Source organism: Lagopus leucura, unplaced genomic scaffold, assembly GCF_019238085.1.
Source record: "Lagopus leucura isolate 7727_CA_CO unplaced genomic scaffold, USGS_WTPT01 Super-Scaffold_100030, whole genome shotgun sequence".
Classification (NCBI taxonomy): domain Eukaryota; kingdom Metazoa; phylum Chordata; class Aves; order Galliformes; family Phasianidae; genus Lagopus; species Lagopus leucura.
The window spans coordinates 7,407,222-7,431,794 of NW_024962281.1; positions in this window are offsets into that span (position 1 = coordinate 7,407,222).

A 24,573-nucleotide genomic window follows, 5' to 3' on the forward strand; every position below is an offset into this window, starting at 1 on the left:
ACAATCTAGCAAAGTTTTGCATCTACAGACATTGAATGGGATTAGCATCTACCATATTTACTAGCACAATAGATGTGGGTTTTTCCCCTCTGGATTTTACCATAAAAACATAATGTGCAGCTATTTCATGCACTTACTTTCAGCTACCAGTCATCTATTTCTCACTACCAGCTTGTAGTGATTACCCATAGTGGCTGTTATACATGCATGAATATCCTATACCACGCTTTCAGAATTCTGAGCACTAGAAATAATAATGAAAGGGCAGAATAAGCTGACAAACTTCTTAATGGGCTGACATTAAGAGCAGGGATTTTTCGAAAGGAAAACAGGCATACACTCCTTCTGTAAGAACAATGTCCTCTGAGTGGTGCCTGTCCAATGCCAACCAAATCTACACTCTTTCTTCCATGCATCAATGCCACTTCGTTCAGACTGGCTGGCTTTTTCTGCAGTGACCCCTTCTTGCCTTCTGTATTATTTAAGGAGATTTATAGCTGGGTGTCTCGTGTGGTGAAACATGAGCTCTGACCCCCAGGCTTGGAAGTCTTCAGGGAGAAACATTAATATTATGCCACATTAGGAAAGAAAACTCATCAGTAGCAGCAAACCAAATGATGAAGTGAAACATGATGCTTCTTGTCACATGTGACATCGAACAGTTAAATGCACCCGAAAAGTGGTGCCCTCTAATGTATCACCAACTATTTTGCACCAATGCAATGACCGGTGGGCCAGATCTCAGCTGCTGTGGCTACTGCTGAGAGCGACAGAAGAACCTGCAGGTAACAGCAGCCAATAGTGGAAGCTGGCTGCTAAGCAGAAGTAACAATGTAGACAATTATTATCAAAAAGAAATGGACACCTAAAGAGTTAGGGTGGCAGACTGGTGGTGAGAAAGACAACCCACGAATAGGGCAGGAGGAGTCACAGCTCAAAGATGTGAAATGACTTCTCCAAAAAATGCATTTTAAAACCTGTGCCAGAAGAAGGGACCCTCCTAAGATCCCAATCCAGTGACCTCACACCACACGGCCCTTCTTCGCCTAAATGCTCTACAAGTTTTATTTACACAACCAGCAAAACCATCGCAACAACAAATGCTCGGGTTTCAAAATAGATCACTGCCAAAAAAAAGGGCACAAAAACCTTAAGCAAGATTTTAGAATATATATACTCTTATATATATAAATATATATATATATATATATATATATATACTCTTTTTCCCATTTTCCTAGGCATTTGAGGTCAGTAATTTTTAAGACTACACAGACTGAAAATAGAAATAGCAAATTCTGTGTTCCTGCGTTATGTATGTAGTTGCTAAATATTAAAAACATTATACACATTTTGTTCAGACGCACACGGATGCCACAAGACATCATTTGTCAATAAGTAACTGAAAAAGTAAATTTGAAAGAAAGGGGAAACGAAAGGAGAAGAGGAAGGGAGGGAAAGGCAGAGAGAAACTTACTGCCTCCGCTTCTTCGAATCGGTCTCAAAAAGACCTGTGCACTCCAGCTACCTTGATGAAATCAGAGGAGTAAAGACATATATGTTTAATCACTAATGTAGATATGACTTTTTAAAAACCATATGTTTTATTTAAATACGATTTCCTTTTCATAATAAAAAATGTATTAATATGTACTTTCTGACTAATCTCAGCAATACCTGGTAATTTTCTCATATCTTTAAATATTTCTTAGAACAAATGGCCTTGGGTCACAGCACATACCGTGTGCACAAGTGTCAAGAAGGCCCTGTTTGGAGACACTGTGTATCCATATTTCTTTCCACAGGACCTATTCACTTCATGCCTCTGTTTTTAGTATAGAGAAAACCAAAAGCTGACCAGGCAAGAGTTTTATTCACAGAAACTCTGATCCTTATGGCAAAAATGTGGCACTGGCATTTCCAGAGGCTTCACATACTGTATTTGTACCTTGCTGAGTGCTTCTAAAATTCTGACGCGCCACAGCCATTGGGGACCCTATCATAATTTGTACCTCTCCTGACACACTAATACTTACACGCACCACTAAGCAGGGACACAGCTCCTCTTCTTCTGAACGGTCTGCTCAGTAGATGCACATGGGGACATACATAATGCAGAACTCTACTGCATCAAAACTGGAGTACCAAGATTATTTCTGGTCTTTATAGGGTGTGCAGAATAAAATATGATCTTTTTTGCAAGGCCAAAAACCTGACTTCTGTAAAAGGTATAGAATGGTAATGGATTACATGCTTCCTTCAAAAAATATCTGCTCTTTTTATTAGAAATCTAAACCAGCTCGTGGCATAGCATGCAAACTCTGAAAGACCTGAGGTACAGATTTTGATTGCATAAATACTGCTAATTGGGAAAAGAAACAAAGTTCCATTATAGATATTTTTTAAATACACACTGTCCTGTCTTGTCAACAAAAGGTACACAGCTTCAAATAATTATCTGAAAAGCTTGGCCCCTATCATGCTCACCAGTGCTGGCCTTGTGGGGCACGTGAGATTTTCACTTCTCAAGAAAATGAAACAACACAGACGAACGCAAAACCTTCCTGGTTCAGTGCTATCCTCCTGCATTTGTAAGATGAACCTAAATTTAGCTTTTGATACTTCCAGGAGTTTTATATAAACGCCATGTAAATGCAAAAGAGCACTGCATACAGAGGAGCAGGGGATTAAAAGAAAACACATAACTACCATAGGACTAGAAGTCTATGCTGCCTTGAGAAAACTGCATGTTCAAGCTGTGGACATATATTTATATATATGTATTTTTTTATTTATGGAGTGAAAATCAAAATCTACCTCAAGGCTGGGAAATGTAAAGACCCAGGGCAATTTACAAATGCCTTTAAGCGCAAAGAGAAGCTGGCAGCCAGAGGACAAAAGCAAAGATCACGCGTTTCCCATGCCTGCAGACTTCCAATTAAATTAAAATCTAATAATTGGAAATACATTAGCAAATATCAAAGACTGCAAGCAGAACACAAAGAGAAAGGAGGGCAACGTTTTCAACAGATCTGTTGTTTGGAAAGCATCGTCAACTGCCCATACAACAGCCATGAAGTTTCACAAATGCTAACAAGGGACAGGGCTTTTCAGGGAATTTCAGATGAAATACACTGAGAGCTTTGGAGAAATCCACTGTATTTTAAGTCTTTTTGGCTGAAGGGAATTTGTCACTCCAGTAACAATCTAAAGGATTTCTCTGTGTGTGGGTGTTTGTCCTGGCACGTTCCCCATTACGGTACACAGGTGTCACACACAGTGAGGGACTTGCCCATGTACGCAATACAGAGCACAACCCTACCCGAGAGCTCAAGACACCTTGCTTCAGTGCACCTCTCCCAGTAAGGCTCATCCCAAAGCTGAAGAAACTTCTCCCCCTGCAGATGGAAAGTCCAGGGCACAGCAGAAATGACAGCAAAATCTGAGGTATGTTTGAAGAACCCCAGGTCTGCCACAGAGGGTAAGCAGTCAGCATTGCAGACGGCCAAACTTGTTCAAAAACAGGCCAGCACCACGCTGCTAACTTTAAGGCTACCTGTAGTCCCTCAATAGGGTGTCATTATTTGCCATGTCTCTGTCCATCCAGCAAAATCCCTCACCCCTGAAAACACCTCTGTCAGACACTTCACCAGTAACTGAGAACTCTCATGAAGAAAATATACCCCCTATGAGTTTCAGAGTTCATGCAGAAAATCAAAGTTAATAGTTTTTCAACACTATTTTCACTTCCTGCCCGTGATCTTTTTGCTGCAAAGTATTTAAGCATGTGCCTTAAGCTCTGCCCTAGAAAAGCATTTCTGTACCGGTACCTGGTGCTTCCCCATCTCCAAAAAGAAGAACACAGGATAATTAACATTTGCAATTCACTTTCTATTTCTTTGAATTTCACCTTCTACTCAAAAACACGCTTTTAATTTTCACACTGCTATTTAGAATAACTTTCAATCAAGATGACAGCTTAAAAAATAATTTCACACGATATGTAAACAGCCTGAAGTAAACGCGTCCAACAAAAACAAAATATTTGCAAATAGAAAAACCAAAGATTTTCATTCCCCTCCAGAAAATGAAAGGAACCTGCTTAAAAACAAGTTAAATGAGCAATGGATTTTTGAAGAAAAGGTATTTCTTTTTATTTTAAGATGAATAAGATGACAGATGTTTTACTAAAATCATTTAGAAAAGATGGCAATAATTTCTGGGTATGTTAACTAAACTATTGCTATCTGGATCATGTGATGCATGACAACACCCTCTTCCCCTTAGGAACAGTAGGAGTTCAATGGGTGGAAAGTCAACCACACGAGTACAGCTATACCCCCAACGCACTGGCTTTCATATTCTTAATCTAGAATACCATCAATAAAGGGACAGATATAAATATACCTGCATGTAGATTTAGCAATAGGTTTAAGGTAGGTGCTTATTAATATCATGAAGATATGATTCCTAATGACCTGGGAGCACAGCCTTATATAGCTTTGAATGATGACACTGTCTCATTGCATGCATAGTTTGTGCTTTTGTCTCCGACAGGTTCATTTTTCACGGGAGGGGAAAGGTTCATATCGCACGAGGGGGGAAACCAGTTGATGTTACAAGGCTGACGATTAGCCCCCTCGCTGTTCCACATGACACTGGGAAGGACTCCAGCAGGCATCCTTAATGCCTGCTTCAGCATCTTGAAGAAATTAATGAACACAGCTTCGATGGCAAAACATTTCAATCAACCCCAACCAGCTGTGCCTAACATTTTTCTTAAATATATAATTTATCTGTTTATTTAAAAACAGGCTTATCAAAAGTTCCTTCGAAGGATACAAGTTATTTCAGAAGTGAGGGAGGAACAGAAAGGAAGGAGGACAATGATGGTTAGTGCCAAAAGATGTGCGATGGCCCCTGTGTTTGTTGAACAAATTAAGCACGTTCTGGTTTTTCACCTGCTGAAGTAGCAGCAGTGCATATGGCCCAGAAGTTAAAAATAAGGAAATATGCATACATTACCATACTTAATGGACGACCCTCTCCATTTAATATGCAAATTTCCTGAAATATTACTGAATGCCGTCTGTTCTAAATGAATAAATTTGAATTGCAATTAGAATAATCCTTTATAATTAATGAAAACTGTCAATTTTGGTTCATAAGTAATTTGATTAACAGGATGATGGGACACTTATCAAGTTCACTGGACTGCTAGGGTATGAGAAAGCTGACAGGGAAAATAAGGTGGTCCAGGCACTTAGGCACCACTGGAATATTATCCTAAATTATTGATAACACAAGCTAATGAACTTCAGAAAGTGAACTCTGTGTGCTTTATTTAAAGGGACAGTGCAGCAGGGTGATAAGCACTGCTTCGGTCATGATAGCCTTCTCCAAAATACAGTCAGACCATTATCAGCTCTCAGAGAAAAAAAGATCCACGAGTAACAACATACACCTACTTAAACTTGGAATTTACACTTTCCAGCTGCTTCCAGAGACGGAAAAAACGTTCACACAATAAATGCAAGGAAGGGACACTGCAAGCCAGGTGGAACACGTTTTATATAATGTACCACAGGCATTATTTTATGTTTTACTGCCACTGGTTAAAAAAATAGCACTCACTACACCTGGTTTTCCATCCCTTTTCTTCCCACCATCTACCACGTGACTGGCCAGCAAAATTTTCCTTTAAATGCGCTTCAGCTAACTGAAAGCAGAAGAATGTTAATGTATCAGTTTCCATTTCATAAGGAAAGCAATTGGGGGGGAAAAAAAAAAAAAAGATCCCATAAAAAAAAAATCCAACTCTGAGGCTATCGCTTCTCTCAACCCACACGTTCATTGACATCAAAACTACTCTGCCACTGATGGGAAAGATGACTGTAGGCCAAACCTTTGGGCTGATGCACCACTCCCTCTGTAATTCCATTAACTTCGGGGGTCAGAGAGGATGTAATCCAATGCAGCAGTTGCTCATAATGGCATTTTAAATCAGTACACCAACAGGCCGCAGTTCTGATGATCTACTTAATAATCCCAAACATGAGTAATACAGGTGAAACTTACTAAAAATATCAAACCTCTGCTGATGTCCGAGGATACCGAGTTCCCCAGATCAGCTTGGCTTCTGAGTGGGAAGATCAGCCAGTCATGCCATCCATCCATAAGATGGACATGCAGAAATCAGAAGGGTACTTTCTTCTTTTGCCCTCAATCTGTCTCTCTCCTAAAAACACGCTTCATTCCCTATGCATCATTCACTTCTCTTATGGAATTGTGTCAGATTGTATCTGTCGCATACGGCCTTTATCGTATGGAATTTTTCTTTATCACCTTCACACAGCCAATGGAACAATTCTAAATGTAACTTCAGAGAGTGATCTCTTTCTAAACATCCTGGTAGAGCACATCCTGGATACACCCACACTACATAATCGGAATCCAATGCAACCCAGCCTGTATATTTTTTCAAACAACAGAAGTTTAAAACGGTGAAATTGCGTGCTGAATGAAACCACCCTTTGCCTGAACACAGGCACGGTGCCTGTGGATTCTGGGAGATCGTTTGTAAAAGCTTGCTATTGTATAGGAAAAGCCAGCATGCATGAGCTAAGTATGTTTTTAAACCATTACAGCACTGAGAACTCAAAACAGATTTTCAACAAATCACTGCAAGACACTTTTGCAACCTAGGGACGTAATTTCTGCTAAATGTCAAAATCATATGCTCTAATCATCAAGGCACCAGCACTGCCTACAAGAAGGCCACAACTCTGAGTAAAATGTATGGGTACACACACTCGAGAATGAGATCTCATTTTTTAATCAAATTCTCTAATAACTTTCACATCATGCCTAATGTAGCACATTTCAATGCAGGAGGGAACGTTTTTCAGAAGTACGAGCATCTGGAAAAGGCTTTTTGGAACTGAAATGCTGCAAACCACAGGTGTTGCAGGTAGACATTATTAGACATATTGCTAATGCAGAAGTGAATTCACTCTACTTACTCCAACCAATATCCCTACATAGCTGATTTTTAGCCTGAACAAGGAAAGAAAGTCACTGCAGCGTTGAGCAGATTCAGACATACCCAGATGCTTTTTTGCTCAGATCTGGGTATAGTGCTCATGAGTGTGGCAAATAAACCACATTATAAAGAAAACAATGCCATAACTGGTCAGTAGACCAGCTTCCCGTCTTCTTCCCCTGAGGCAATCAGGACATTTTTTTAGGCTCATTTCCTAAGGAAACTAGGATCTGTGAGATCACACTGTCCATCCTGGAGTCCCTCCCCCTAATAATTTTAACCCCTTGCCCATTCTCTACATGAGGTTCAAAAGAAATTAAGTTTTGATATTTTTGTGATAATGTCTGCATTTGTAGAAAATGAAGCAGGTTTGCCCGTGGAAGGAAAGCTGGGCACAACTCAATGAAAGAAGCAGGAAATGCATCCCAGCAGAGCTTAGTCAGAAGGGAGTGTGGAATATGAGACACTCGGTTAAGGGAAGAGAGAAAGGAAGGCAGGAGAGGACTGGATGTTTGCAGCGGAACTTGGGATCATAGGATCATTGGCTGGAGGGCCGTGCTCAATGGGTGGTGGTCAATGGAGTGAAGTCCAGCTGGAGACCTGTTACAAGTGGTGTCCCCCAGGGGTCGGTACTGGGGCCCATCCTGTTTAATATCTTCATTGATGACTTAGATGAAGGGATTGAGTGTACCCTGAGTAAGTTTGCAGATGACACCAAGTTGGGAGGTTGTGTCGATCTGCCTGAGGGCAGGGAGGCCCTGCAGAGGGATCTAGGTAAGCTGGATCGCTGGGCTGAGATGAATGGGATGAGGTTTAACAGGGCCAAGTGTCGGGTTCTGCACTTTGGCCACAACAACCCCAGGCAGCGTTACAGGCTTGGGGATGAGTGGTTGGATGATTGTGAAGAGGAAAGGGACCTTGGGGTGTTGGTTGATGCTCGGCTGAACATGAGCCGACAGTGTGCCCAAGTGGCCAAGAGGGCCAACGGCATCCTGGCCTGCATTAGAAATAGTGTGGCCAGCAGGAGCAGGGAGGTGATCATCCCCCTGTACTCAGCACTGGTGAGGCCGCACCTCGAGTACTGTGTTCAGTTTTGGGCCCCTCACTACAAGAAAGACATTGAGGCCCTGGAGCGTGTCCAGAGAAGGGCAACGAAACTGGTGAGGGGTCTGGAGCACAAGTCTTATGAGGAGAGGCTGAAGGAGCTGGGATTGTTCAGTCTGGAGAAGAGGAGGCTCAGGGGAGACCTCATTGCACTCTACAACTTCCTGAAGGGAGGTTGTGGTGCAAAAGGGTCTGGCCTCTTCTCCCAGGCAAATAGTAGGACCCGAGGAAATGGCAAGAAGTTATACCAGAGGAGGTTTAGGTTGGATATTAGGAGAAACTTTTTCTCTCAAAGGGTGGTCAGGCACTGGAATGGCTGCCCAGGGAGGTGGTGGAGTCGCCACCCCTGGCAGTGTTCAAGAGGCGCCTGGATGAGGAGCTACGAGAGATGGTTTAGTAGCTTGTGGTACTGATAGGAATGGGAGGGGGGTTGGACTAGATGATCTTGCAGGTCGTTTCCAACCTTGTGATTCTGTGATTCTGTGTGATTCTGTGAAAGCAGTGAGAATATTGCAGTGAGGGCTATAAAGGTTATGTCAGTGATCAAAGAGTATTATGGTGACAAGGGGACATGATGAATGGACTTATTGTGATAAAGTAGCACAGGAAACAATACAAATCTGTACAAAAAACAAGGTTTAGTTTCATTAGTTCCACTGTTCATGGAACAAACTTATTGCACAGTTACACTCTCCTCCTGGTATTTGTTTCTACCTCTGCTTCGCTTCCCTTTTAAACTTCGATTTTCCCCTTTTTTTTTCGCTGCTTTCACTGTGGCTAGGGAAAAGTATCCTTTACAAGCTCTAAGACCCAGCAGACTCACATAAGGAAACACTGAATTATCAGTCATGCATGTGAACATAAAAAAAAAAAGGTTACATTTATTTCACTGACTTCATTTCTCAATGGGATATGAAAATTACGTGCAACTTCATCACGCCTTTTTCATTCTCCTCTAACTTTTATGAACATTTGGCAGTGATCTTCTTAGGAAGAAACATTCTTTAAGAACCTAGCAATCACTTAGTGAGTATTATTACCCCAATTTAGGAACAGGATAAACAAGGCAGTAAGATGCTTCTAACTATTCACCATGTGACTACAGCAAGGCTAATACTACAATGCAAACAGTGAGGTTAAGAAGTCCTGTGACTGCACAACAAGACCATACATCCCCTTCCCCTAGAAATCTACCATCCTAAAAAGCAGGAGACCAACTAGTGTTTCCCATCTGGACATGTGAAGGTCGAACAATAATAATCTGGATAAGTAAATACTATTCTAACAAAGCCACACATAACGAGTGGGAAAATATTCCATGCTGAGTTTACAGTATCTTATACTACACGCAAGGAATGTGAGTTCTTAATGATTCCATAAGACCAATAAATACTCATTTTAACAAGAAAGCACTTCAGCTGAAGAGCAGCTAAAGTTTCCAAGCAATCTCTTACTTCATTCATTCACACAACGCAGGAGAGCTCCATTTAACACAGTTCTACCTTCTGATGGGCAAGAAGACTGAACCATCCACCAATCAATTAGCAGCAATGCTAGAGAAGTAGCTGAACAGCATGCCAACAAGTTGGACAGAAAAATGCCTCTATTCAATCATCCGACACATGAATGGGAAGCATAAATGTAATATTCTCCTGGTAGAGGTTTAGAATTATGATGGCAAAGAGCAATCCTCAGCAGGTAAGAAAAAATATCGGTTGGGAAAATAACTAAAGTTTGGAAGTTTCTCCCTTGGGTGATATCAGTAACCATTCTATCAAATATAACCTATCTATTCTTATTTTATTCCTATTATCATGGCATCCAAGAACCATTATCATTTGCTCTTCTTGGTGACTAACGCTGAAACAACCATGGCAAGGAGAAATAGAAAATGAAAAAATGATTCCAATGCAGATATTAGTGGCATAAACCCTTCTGGATATGGATGTAAATAACACATTTATTTATTCATGCTCCTTAAATGTATATATTTTTTCTTCATTGTTTGCAGAGCTAAGAAAATGAATCACTTTCAAACTGTTGAGGTTGGGAAGGTTGAAATAGGGCGAGTGTTGCTGCAAGACGCTGCCCCAAACAAATGAAACTCTTTCAGTGAATTATGGGCTGACTAGTTTCTTTTTTAAGGCACATCAAGGCATTTCAGAATGTGTCAATAAAAGCCCACCTGGAGGTAGAAATTACAGAGCACTGGAAAGAACGCCAAGATTACTCAAGTCTTTGTGTTTTCATTTGTTTTAAATCTGCGTGTTGTTAAAACAAATGTAGAAATTAGCCATATGGGAACTCAGTTTTGGTGCAATATCTTCATCTGTCACCGCATTTGGAAAAAAGCGTGCACACAACAAGATCAGTGGCCAGGGAGGGAGGGTGAGAACAGCACGCGAGGAAACAATGCTGAACATATGCACAGGATTCCGACCTCGCCGCATGGTGACTAATGATAATTTCATAAATACTGAAGCTGTGATGGATTATTATTACGGCAGGGCCACGTTTTTAAATACCGTCTAACGGTTTTTGTATAGAAAAGTAGCTCACACATCTCACCGGGACAACCTGCCCTTGTACGCAGCATCTCTTACCCAAATGAAAACCACACACTATTTTCAATTCAAACCTTAGACCCAATGCATGTAAGACAGGGGCTTAATAGCTTTCCAAACTCTCATTTGGCCTCAGTTATACAACCAGCTGACACTGAAAATAATTAATGCCCTTTAGGACTCGCATCTGCTCCTATGGTTCCATGTCAAGGTTTTTAATTGGGCTATTTTGGCATTTGGAGACAATGGCAAGGTGAAATAACCTTTCTTTAATATTTCTGAGGTCAGAAGTTAGTCCTGCCAAAGGTCATCCTTCAGGTTCACAAATGAGTCATTTGTATCACCTAATGCAATCTGTGACTTGCAAATTGCACTGGGAGATGTTATAGTGCATTAATTAGTCCATGTGGTGAATACTGAATTCATCATTACCAGTGAAGCCTGTGCAGGCGTGCCAATACTCGTTTTGGTGGGTTGCAATAGATGATTATATTACATATTCTCCTTCAAATTCTGGTCTCTAATATCAGGCCTTGTTTGCAAACAAGCAAAGACAAGACAGAACTGGTCCTCTCCCACTGAGCAGCACAACACAGAATATTTACACGCCAAGAATGCTCCAGATGATGTGCGCAAAAAGCCATCTCAGCCTCTACTTCACAGGCATTGTCAGGCAGCACACCCACAACTGACACCATTGCTGTGCTGTACTCACCAGTCAGGACTAATTGAAATTTTTAGAAGTGGGGCTGTCTTGTTGCCCTCTGCTCTTTTGAGCCTAAAGGGTAGCTCTGTTTTTTTGTTTCTTGGATTTTTTTTAGATTGGCTGCTTGGTGTTCTCCATAGCTGTAGGGATTACAAGCTTTAAAAAACAGACAGGCATAAATAGCAATTAACTGCAATTCTCAAGTGACTGCATGTCTACAAAAGCACAGCTTTTTGGAAAAGCATGATAAAATTGCAAGAGCAGCACTATCATTTCCTACTGAAGATCTGACTATTAGACAAAGGTCCGAAGTTTCCCAGATTTTATTTCCAAAAGCCATATGCTGCAATCAGCTTGCAATCCAGCTAACACCAGTAGCAGCTTGACAGAGGGCAGAGGTACAACCACCTCACCAACAGACTGGCTGCAGGTAGGCTGGGGGGTAACTGCTGTTTCTACTCAGGCCTGAGGGTCTCTTTAGTAGCAGAGGTGCAGCTCACCCCACAAGCTTCTTTGCCCCAAATCTTCCCCTGCACGTATGCTCCATAGCTGGTGCTGTGTTCCCTACATTCTTTAAAGGCTGCCACACAGACCTTCCACATTCAGGGACCTTCTGAGAGAAATTTCTATCAATCTTAAGTCAACTTCTTAATACCAACATTCAGTCCAGCTTCCTTGCTGCAAGGAAACCTTGTAGGCAATTTCACCCTAAGTCACAGTCTGATCTTTCAGCCGGTTGGCAGCTATTGCCTGTAATGAAGGGATTATTAATTTCTGTTTCAGACGGATAGGAGATCAGGCTATGGATACTGCATGACTGTACCATCTGTGCGGTTGACATATATTGATTCATACCATCTTCCCATCTGTCCTTGACACTACAGAGCATCAGAGGTCACAATCAACTCCTTGCTGGAATTCCCCCCCCAAAAACAAGTTTGCATCCAGTTCCCTGTCAAAATATACTTCAAGTCAGTTTTACAGAAAATGGATCATCTCCTTGCTGTATTACAGAACCAAACAGATCATCAACACCTTGGCCCACAAAGTATACATCAAGCAAATATAATAATAACCAACATTTTCAACGGTAAGTATGAGTTTCTACACCCGCTACCGAAAAAGTCAAGATAGAATAGAACTCTTGAAACAATAAGTGGACAATGAAGCTAAGAAACTTATTAAAGCTCTCAAGAGATTCACATATCACATTGGGTGCAACAATCAAAGCAGAACGTTGAGAAATGTGAAGTTTGGTTGCATGTGCTTATGGAAAACATTAAGGAAACAAGGGAAAATCTGCAGCTGAGTAATTCCTGAAATGCAAATCTCTGGAGAGAACCTAGTTTTTGTTTCATGACAGATATCTTCTTTTTTTTTCCCCTCCTATCATTCTATGCAAATTGCTATTAGCTAAGAAATGAAAACTTTTGAAGCAGCCATTTCTGGCTTTTCTCAATTCAAATATTTCATCTGACACAGACCACACTGTAACTGGCAGCACTGTGTCTAATCCATGCTTAAACAGTGCTCATGCAGAACTATGTTTTCAGTGGGTTACAGTTGTCCCATAACAGCACTGGGTTAAAAAATGTCATGTGTTTTTTTCCTCACTCCAAAGAACTGGTTGAAGGCAACCAGCTTTAAGCAAGCCTAGAATTTGAAGACATCTATGGTAGAAAGGAATGGCAAAGACACAATGGTTTTCGGTTGTTGCTGCTGTGTTAGAAGCAGGGAATACTTAAGTTAATCCTCAAACACAGATTTAATTTGAAAACTTGTTCTCATGCAATATTTTTCTCTTTGGGCTTACTGAAATATGGTGAAATCACAAAAACAGTCACACCATTTTTACATGTAAAAATTGGAGAGACAAGAGGACAACCCAGTGTGCCTAGATCTCAAACCTGACATTTTAAGCCCCGAGCTGAATTTGACCATAGTTCATATTACATGACTCCACCAGCATCTGCTTCTTTACTCAAAGCATCAGCAAAACACGAAACCTCTCTACCTTTGTTGAAATGCAACAGTGACCAAAAGTCACAGTGAAAGAGTTCACACCGAACCCAACCTGCCAGGTCAGTATGGCAACTCCAGCTGCTCAGCCAACAGCAGCTCACATAAAAACCAATGCACGGGGCCAGGTGGGAGCAACACCACAGCAGGTGCACCTCTAACCAGAGACCTGTCCCTGCTGGTAGGACAGCATGCAGAAGCCAACATTTCACAGCAGCCATGAAGGCACTCCAGATTTATTTTTATTTTTTAAACACTGTAACTTCCTGAAACTGACTGACTGCCGCATGCCACAGCTGTGGCTCATACCTGATATCTCACATCAGCTGTGCTCATCCAACTGACAAATTTTATGGATGGACTTGTAAGCATCACAACTCAGCCAGCTCTCGCACAGAGCTCAAGGGCTTGCAGTACCTGACAACACAAGAATAGGGATGGAGAGCATTTGCGCTCTCGGTGGAATAAACAACAGGAAAAGAGGAGGCGGAAGGACACGGAGGAACCGCCTCAACACACGCGTGTCGGTGCAAAACAGAGGGGCCGGCAGCAGGCGGGGGCCCTCACAACATGGCGCCTCCGCCAGGCTCCGGCGGGAGGGTCCGACCCGCGGCCAATGGCGCGGCGGCAAACCGCAGCGCGCTGCCACCTGGCGGCCCCCTGGGCGCACTGCGCCCGGCCGCACCCGGCCCAGCCCGCGTCCCCACACGGGTGTCACACAAACAAAAGATCACATTTCTGTTGTTTCTCCAGTTCCAGAAGAGGGGAGGTGGGATTTATGCAGCCTTACGGTGTTTCTGGGACAAGAAAAAACTCTAAACGTGGGCACAGGCTGACGCACTCACAGGCATCCTCAGCCATAGCCTGCAGCCTCACAGGACCTCAGAGTGAGGGCAAAGGCTTAAAACAGGAGGTAAAGGTATTAATGAAAGGAAATGCATTGCCGCATCATTGTTAATCGCTTAATAAATGCACCAGAAACTGGATACTATCCCTTAATAGCTGCCCAGGAGCTGGGATATTAGCAGACAAGATACCTCCGTGCTAATTTACTGCATCCTATTCAGGTGGAAAAAAGGATCCAGACAAGCAGCCAGCTTAAAAGTACACATACAAAACGAGGCTTTGGGATTTACAGCTTGACTCCTTGCCAGCTGTTGAGGTTTCACAATCACATTCCTCTTCTGTTCTTTTATTTTTTCCTCCCCAAATCCTTTTTTCCTCCACTCCCACTGTGGTATGTGAAAGAGGTGTACCAAGAAATAGGGAAGCATGAGACCTTGGTCCATCTCCCATGAAAGCTCTGTGTAAAATCAGACACTGTATAAGGCTCTACTTGTATTAAACAGAGAACCTATCTAAAATGTAATGTTCTGAAAGTACTAGGTGGTTAAGTACCTTGAAATTTGTGTTTCAAGGGTATATCAGGGGATTTGCTATTGCTGAATCAGATGAGAAGCCAGACCTTTCAACACATTTGCTGTAGACATCACAAGAAATCAAAGTCCTGGAGTCTATAGGAGCCGAGGCACCACAGTGGCTGATCAGAGCCACCGGGATTTACAGTCACAACAGTTACTGACAACAAATTTTAGGCGCTGTGCAAATCCCCACACTTTAACTAGCAAAAGGTGGCTGGTAGACAAAGTACTGGGGCTGTCGTGGAGTGCAATGCTAACAAGACTGTCTGAAATTATAGCTAATAAACCAATCAAATACCTGTTAAAAGAGACAAACACCAGACGGGTCAGCTCCTGTTATTCTTCATACCTGAGTCCACGTTATTTGACTCTGTAATAAAGGAGCCTTTCGTATTTATTTTACTGAGATCTGAGAGACATGCAGACACGCTTCTTGAACTGCCTCATAACCAAGCAGCAGGAGTGACTGATCAGCTCAGAGCTCATCTGAAGGAAGAAGCCTGAATTTGATACCAATTAGTCTTGTAAATCTGTTATGATGTCTGCTGGTTCAATCTAGTAGTTTGGGTACTTCTTTTACCTGCTTGGTCTCATACGTTTATTCTGTGTTTGCCCTATTTCATCTCTTCAGTGCAAATGCTTGTTTATGTTGTTTTAAATGAAATATGAGTGAGTCTGTAGAGATTTCTGCAAAATGGAATTCTCTTTACCTTTTCTCTACCTCCAGAGGAATGGTGCTATCCAGCGATCAGACATCACCGATCCCTGTAACTTACTGTAACCTTCCTGTCTGGGCACAGAAAAGATAACCTCTGCCCTGGAGGGCTCATGGGCTAAAATGTTTTACCCCTCATAACTTTATTGCAGCAACCCTTTCTGCATCTACCTTCTCTTTTTTTTGTGATTCAAAGGGAAGCCAAAACATTGTGCAATCAAGAAGCGAATGCAGCAGAATCACAATAAACAATGCTTGCATCTTGAACTACCTCCAGTATTTTCTTTTTGCATCAAGACATTCCCTACATCATCTTGTGAGCACCACATCGTAGGACGAGAAAATCAGATGACATACCAACCACGAGCAGGCTAAGCAACCATAACAATGTTCTGCCTTCCTTTCAGACCTTTGAGCAGTTGCAACTGGCAGCAACTAAACCACATAATTCTCTGTTAAATAAGTTACTGGAAAATAAAAATAGATAGAAGTCTCATTACTTAGCATATTCATCCCCACATCTGGATGATAAAATATAATTCTTATGGAAAAATATAATTTTTAGGCGCTATGTTCCCTATCTGCAATTACATCAAAATCACATTAATTGAGCTATAACACTGTCAGGCCTGGCAGCTGGGAGGCACATCCATACATTCTAAAGAGATGGCCATTAATTCAGCACTTCGCAGTGTGGCAATGAAGCTGGGATGTCCGCTCCCCAACGTGATTTACTGTCTTTCAAGCTGCTTAAGTGGGAACCTCTACAAAAAGATTTAAGTTAAGTGACTCTTATGCCGAGCTGGAGCTCATTTATTATTGAATTAAGTTTTCATTTCTTTTAAAGGGAAAGAGAAATATAGTTTTATTTGAAACAAGGTAAAACAGTTCAAAGAAATCAACTATTACAATTTAGGAAGCAAGAATATATCTTGGTGGATGACAGTGGCATTTTGTTCTTACTTTAATGTAAAGATAAATTAAAAATGTAAGCACATGCAGTCTTTTAAACGCTCATGTCTATATGGTTTACGCACATGTCTGCTTTTAGATATATTTATGTATGTACTTCCAGATGTGTGTCTGTATGCATCTATGTAATTACAAACACGGGTACAGATTATGTGTAATACATTTACGAGCCTAGATCCTGAAACTAAACATATGCTTGATGAAGAAAACTATTTTATAGGGCAGTGGGACAGTTCAGCATATAGAGCTTGCTAGAGCATTCATCCCTATAGATTGTATTTAATCAAGATCTATTTCTGAAACTATATTAACGGTGTCTTATTTTGGGGGGGAAGGGATATATTTGACACTTGAGCACCATGGCTAAATGGTGGGTGGTGTACTGTTCTGTACTAAGAATGTCTGACGGAGAAAAAGATTATCCTATTCAAACAGCAGGTACCCAATTTCTGCCCTGAAATTAGAACATCAGAACACAGCAATCAATGCAATATTTGGCCCCTGTCCTCTAACCACATGAAGGAAATATATTGAGCTAAATTTTCTGCCAGCTTAATTTTATTGAAATTAGTGGAATTTATCCAACAAAATACTTGGCACGTTGCATTTGATGGGTAAAACGTGCCAATGCAGGGAGAGGGATTTGAGGGAAAGCAGTTAGCCTGCACGCTTAAATTAGCTAAATATTTCTAAATAAAATATACTTTAAAAATAAATAATTAAAATTTGCCAGGACCCCCATAATGGTGTCATTTACACTCCGGTCACATGATTATACAGCGCAAGACCCTTTCGTAATTAGGAACGCGCACTATATAAGCTCCCTCCCTAATTAGCAAATTATGTTGAAAATAGCATCCTGCTAATTAATGGTTATTATGGCATTTCTGAAGCTGAAGCTTTAATTATCACCAACCTAATGATTGTGTACAGAAAAAAAAACAACTTTTTTTCTTAAATTATCAATAAGGGCAGGCGAATTATTATCAGGCGAATCTGCTGACGGCTGATTAATTTGTTTGATGCAAAGTTGCTGTGTGTTTCATATTATTTTATCGGAGTTGCAGGAAAAAGGTACATAATTTGGTTTCATTAGCAACTACTGCTATTTATCACTAGAAGATACCCCTCCCTTTTCAGTTGTTTGTTCAATTCCCTCTGTGTTTTTGCCTGCACCAGCATCAAAGTCAAGAGCAGGAAGTTTTAATTAAGTGACACTAATGAGGTCGTTGAAAATGATACTTCAGCAATTCAGCATGCTGTTAAATGTGTTTATTCTATAATGTCATCAAAGGTGATTGTTTTCCCTTGTAATAGATAAAATTCATTACCATAAGCATTGTACTTTTGAGTGTTAGAGTTACAAAACGCGAGTTAGTCAGGTGTGTCTGTCGCACATTTCATCTCATCTGCCTCTGTAAATTTGCATCTAAAACTATCCCTTAAGAAGGAAATGTAGCATGAGCTGTAGTTGTGAAGGTGTACGTTTTTTTGTTCAGAAACAGCTAGCTCTCACTGGCCTTGGTTATGATGAGTGGAGCCCTGCTTTTCTGGCTACCAATCCATTCACAAGTGCATCCCAGAATTCTGATTGCAGTCTGTTTTGCAACGAAACAGCTTCTATGAATCATTTCCAGCTTGTAAAATAACTGTTAAATAGTTGCACAGTTAATACTGTGACTATATGAATCAAATAGCAGTTACAAGGATGTGATCACCATGCGCTAAGGTTATAGCCAGGTACAGTTTGTAAGAAGTTCTATCGTTGGTGACACCAGCTGAACCAGGTGGAAGAAACTCTGGGTCTGAACCAGGGGCAATTAAAAGGTCTGCTGCTCTCTTCTTCATTGGTAATTTGGCCGTGTATAAATAGTCGGTTAGCCCCACATCTGCACATAAAAAAGACCTCAAGATGTTTTTATGAGATACAGATCCAAAGTATTCACACACACACACACACAAAAAAACACCAGTCCTGCAGAATAGCGCTAATGGATATATACTCATTGGTATACAGCTTGGCGTGAAGTGAATAGAAATTCACAAGCCCTAGATCTTCCCTTGGCGAAGGCTGGCACTGTTCAATAGACACTGCTTATATCAATTTAACATCTAGGTCCATCAGTTCCCAAGTTGTTTGATTCCTTAACCACTGCTTTTCCAGAAACAAACAAACACAGTAACCTCACATTAATTTGGCAGAGTTGTGTTCACATCATCTACCTCTGATGTAACAACCTCAACAAAGTAATGGAGAAGAAGCACATCTTCTCGTACAGCAGCTTAAAGACACAGACATTCAGATTTGCTCAGAGCACAATATAGACCACAGTACTTCCTGGCAACCCACCTCAACCCCCAAAATTCACTCATATGATTAAGAAAAAGGTCAGTTTTTTTTTTTAGAAAAGTAACAAGGGAACTAGGCACATACTATTTCTTTGTCAAGTAAAAATATACTTGATATTTACAGCAAATGTGTTTGTTTTAAACTACCGCAGTTCTAAGATCATAAAAACTGTGACAATTAGCCTTATGGTAAAAGTTTTCTTCAATACAGAATGGAGGCTATAATGCTTTAAATCAAATTCATTTCTAAAAATTCAATCTGTCTTCAAGAAAAAATGTTTAGAAATTAGATGAGGCAATACCAAACAAAACTGAAATTATTCAGAAAAGCCAAAGCACCACCAAATATTTCTCAGTGGAAAAAGTCCACTGTTTCCTATAAATAGCGTTTGGACATTGCTCACTTGCTAATGAAATAAAACACAGCATATGCAGGCATATAGAGCTGCCGTTCAAAACTTTGGTCTCTAGTCACATCCCAGTTTTAAACAGCTGGCCCATACTGTGTTGCTTTCCATCTGTTCAGAAGGAGAATACTCTCAAGCTTAAGCAACATTAGTTTGGCTAAGTCACCAAAGCCACCGAATTCACCTTGGCCTTTAGTGCTTCTTATTCAGGGTGATGAAGACAGCCATGACCATTTGTATTTGTTGGTCAGAGCCAACCCGAAGAGCATGGTACTCCCTGGCACGGTATTGCAGAGATGGGCTACACCCAGTGAATGTGATCTGTTTTTCACAGCGCGATGCCATGCACTCCCGACAGTTACTAGTCCTTGCATTTTCTAATGCTGCAATGAAGTACTTCAGAATTTACTGGATATAAGAGTTTCATCCATCGTCTCTGAAGTGAATGGCAAAATTCCTATTGATTTCAATGGGGCAGGACTAGACCTTTAATGAGGAACTAAACAGTTCCTGAAGTGATTTTTACAAATAATATTTACAATGGCACCATCCAACAATTGCAACTTGTTTATAGAACATTAAAAGATTTTTTTCTTCACAGTCAGAAAGAGGGTATTAGAAATTGCCTGAAAACTCACCCACCCACCACCAAGGCAGAAGCCATAAATCATAATTTTGTCCACACAGAGCAAAAAGCAGGAATTGCAGCAAGCTGCAGGGAGAGCCGCCCTTCATGTGGACAGCAGGGGACACGTCTGGGTCATATAACCCCTAACCTTATCTTTATTTTTCCATCAAGCTCTGTGACATTTGTTCTTTTTCATTCAATAAGATGCAGGACTATTTGCCATTTTCAAGTAACCACATTATACAGTATTTCCCACTGACAGACACATCCCCTCAGCACAAGGTGCTTTAACTCTTTCTAATGGGTTTCTTACTGGCTTCTGTTTCCCGAGTGGAATTTTACGTTATGTTTGCTTTGACAAAAAGAAGAGGAAAAAAAAAGAAAGAAACATACCCCCTGGGAAAGTTAACCTCAAAACATAACATTTCTAAAGCAGGATAAACCACTATCGTAACTGCAGAGGACAACATAATTACAAGCAAAACCATAGAAAAACAGATGTACTGAGCAAGCAGTCTTGGCAGTCCAAAGTTAGAAGGTCAATAGGTTAGGTTGCCAAAATTGAACCTTTCTAAAACAGGCATTAGTTTCTTTCTGCAGATTAGCCACTCGCTGTATCGATAGAGTCAGAAATCACAGACACCTTCTTATCCAAGAATCCATCTTCTCTAGATATCTAAAAGGTGAAACAAAATTTCATCTCACCAAGTACAAAATACTGGGGAGGAACTGCATATAGAAGCTAATGGTTTGCATCGCAGGGTTTCCACTACCTTCACAAAATGCTGGTTCCTAGCCTGTAGTTGATGTTTGGAGCTGCACTGTCCCACAGCCTTCCTAAGGGATCCATCCTGTAATGAACCTTCCAAGTGAAGGACATTCCAACCTATCCCTCATCTGCCCTCCGCGCAGTAGGGTTATTCTCATGGGATCCAGCACTGCAATATCTGAGCTGTGACATATTTTACTTGAAAACTGGAATATGTACCTACCTGCCCTTCCCATGAGGCTTCAGATTTCCCCACCAGCCCTGCTCTGCAGCAGTGCCACTGCAGTTAGCAGGGAAGAGCTACTCTTCCTATTTTACTGGTAAGGAACTGAACACCAGGGGAGTTATGTGTAAAAGAAGGTGCCCTGGCAAAGCAGGACTTCAAAATGGGTCTTTCACCCCAACCATCACAGCCAGACTCTTAGTAACTTTCCCTCACCTCTACATCAAACACATCTGGCCCTTCCCCATGTAAATATCATTCAGTTCAGCCAAGGTTTTGCAGTAGGCTCTTGAGTAAAAGATATTTCAAGCAAATCCTTCGGTGCCTGCCCTAGCCATTCTGAACCATGCCCTTGCTCATACCAGGCAGTCAGCTACTGCATCTAAGGATGCTGCTGGTAAAAGCAAAAGCAGTATTGTACCACAAGAATTCCAAGGTCATCACCAAATCTCTGAAGAGTTTTGAAAACCCCACGACATAAGTGTATTAAAATTTTGTATTTAAATCCTAAAAAAAGACCAGGGAAAACACCTGACTGAGCGTCATTCATTGCCTCTGAAGGGTTGCATGCCCTCCAGACTTTGCTGGGCTCACCTCCAGTCCCACCTCAGTCCCTATCATGCCAAGAAGGGAGAGAAGCATCACTGCTCAGCACAGAGGTAGATTCAATGTGGTTCGCTCTTCTCCCACATACATAGTAAACCATGGGTCATGGAGGAGGCAGGATTTCAGCTTGACTGCAAACATGAGATGTCAACCAAGAAAATGCCCCGCTGGTGGTTTTTTTTCCCCCCATGTGATTATAGGCTCATTCAGGTTCTCTGAGAAAAATGACGCTCTGTTCAGTCACTGCAGAGAGGAAAGCACCACTGGAGGCAGCGTCACTGGGGTGTCCAAACCACACATTCACAGAGAGAGAAGTTTAGTCATTTATAGATGACTTCTAGCACATTGTCGCGCTCATGTGAGTAGATCCACCTCTTTGGCTAAAATCAGACAAATAAGGCCAATTTTGGTTCTGTTCTTTCCTTAGCTTAATCTGACACACTGCAGCCTCAAATGTTAACTTACATCATGCACAAGAAATGATGACAACTATGGGAAAAGGCTTACCACAAATTCTCAGTGCTCATTCTGTGCCAGTCCTTTCCACTACATTCCTGAAAAATGCTCAGTTTGCATTAGCAGCAGCTCCAAATGGTGCCACAAAGGTGGACTTGGAAAAAGAAATACTAAGAATCACAACTCCAGATCATTCAAGGTACCCTCAACTAAAAGCTTTCAGTGATAACAGCTGCAAATACATCCCATATGCTGAGTATTGTAAAGTTTTCTGAAGGACAGTTGATGCACATGTGCACACAGATGTCTCTACCTGGAACAACTGTCAGCATGATGACTTCCAGAGAACTTCTGAAATGCTGTAAGATCTCTGTAGTGCTGGCAGACATCAAATTAAACGTGTGATGTGGCTCCAGAATAATCAGTGAGTTGGAGCCAGATGTACCAAGATGGCATATGATGATGAAACAGCACTGATGGATGTTCTACTCTGGACAGCAAGATTAGAAAAGTAGTATTGACAAAACAGAGGGAGATGAGAGTAAAGGGACAAAAATTTTCAATGACACTCAATGGAAAAATAGACAGGAAAAGTGTCAGATAAGTTGCAGAAACGTGGGCATTCAACTATTTTCTAAGGATACTAATTGCATTCGTAGACTTATTCTAAAATTAAAAAAAGAAAAAACACTAGCCATAAAAGTCACTGGTTTGTGAAAGCAGAGGCAATGAACTCTTAAGGAGTGTTGGAGGTGCAACAAGTTCTCAGAAGAAGGCTGTGATATGTTTGTGCTCATCAAATCTGTCTGCAGCCCAATAGCAGAGTAAACAACGCAGTCTGATCTCAAGATGCACACTGGCTGCCTGTCAGCTGACAGGGGAAACAGCCCTGCTACAGTTCGCCCGACTGCCTACAGCCAGCGAGCACGTTCTGTGTATTCAGACCTTAAAGCACAGCAAAGCATGACAGTCATGATCTCCACTCAACAGCAGTTTATACCAAAGATAAACTATCTATTCCTGAAACCATTTTCTCACTAAGAAAGAAGAACAGGAAAAAAAACCAAACACTTGTTTTCTTCCTGAAGTTGAAGTTCAATTAAATGGCAAACCTTCAAATTTTTGGTAGATCTCTCAGTCAACACTATTGAACACACACAGTTGGGTCGAGCCTTTCCAAGGAGACCTGCTCCTGTTGAAGGTCTTATGATCCCACTTCTAGAAGCCTACAGTATCAGATGCATGCTCTTAGTAGTCTTTTTTCAACCTTATATCATTCTATGACTCTAATGCACAGATCTTAAAAGAACATGGCACCAGACATGGTTGGCAAGTCTTTTTGGAAGTTCAAATGTAGAAATTCAGATGCAGCCAGCAAAGGAATGTCACGGTCCAGTCCCAAACCAGAGGAATGCACAGCCAGCGCCCATCTAATTGCTGTGTCTTAGTTTCCTGTCCCTCATTTTCAAGTTTGATTTTCTCTCAACTTCCTGTCATGTGTTCTCAGCTTGCAAAAGGCAGGATGCCACTAGTGTAACAAACAAGGAGATTTTTACTGAACTGTTACAGTTACGTTGTCTGAGATTACTTTGACTGTGTTGGCACTGAGTCAATGCACAGAGAAGCTTACTACACAAGATGCTGTGTGGCTCTCTCTGGCACTTGTCACCATCCATGGAAAGGAATATAGAATCTAATCAGAATACCAAAGGATGCCAAAACAAACAATGGCCAAATTACACTGCATGAGAAAAGTTTTCAAACATGAAGCATACATGTGACAAATTCATTATCCATGTTTTTCTTCCTTATTAAATTGGAGAAAAATTGAGATCTATGTTGCACTTACACAGAAACTTTGCATCACTTCCACAGTTTCCACTGATGTTGCTACATGCAAGGCTAAAGCAAAATATTAATATATCAAGTTTCCAACTAATGCAGCTGTGCTACTAATCCCCATACTCCAAGCTTCAGCCGCACTCTGTGAAAACTATTTGCCTACAGTGAAATTCGTTTTTAAAATCAGGAAGCGTTGAAGTAGAGGCTTGGAAAAGGCTTTCAAAATTCAACAATGTGATTTTCAGGGGTTTTGTGTTTGTTCTGTTGGTTTATTGCCTTTTTTTTTTTTTTTTTTTTTAGGGGTGGAATCTGAACCTTCAGGGATAGAAACCGTCTCTTACAAATAAGGATTGGTAACACTGCAAGCAGCTTCTTTGTGGTCTAGCAAAAAAACAGATTTTACTTTAAACTTTATTGAATATTCATTCAATACTGATTAAAAACTGTGACTGAGAAGACGAGAGAAAAAAAAAGGGTCAAGCATTTTAAAATAACTCTTACAAACATGGGTCGTGCTTCAGTGGCTTGAAATGCCTTATTTGTATAATTTCTCCCACTGGGTGAATACAATTTTAAAAGGAAATGAAGCATCATAATATAAGCTACACACCACCTATGTAACTTGTGCTTGGATGTGAGCATTATAAATATTGTCAGCTGCCAAAAAGCAGCCAATGCTTTTCTCAAGCAGGACGACGTTTTTTTCCTTCGGTCTTTCTTGATCTATTGTTGTGACTCTCCCTTTGATTG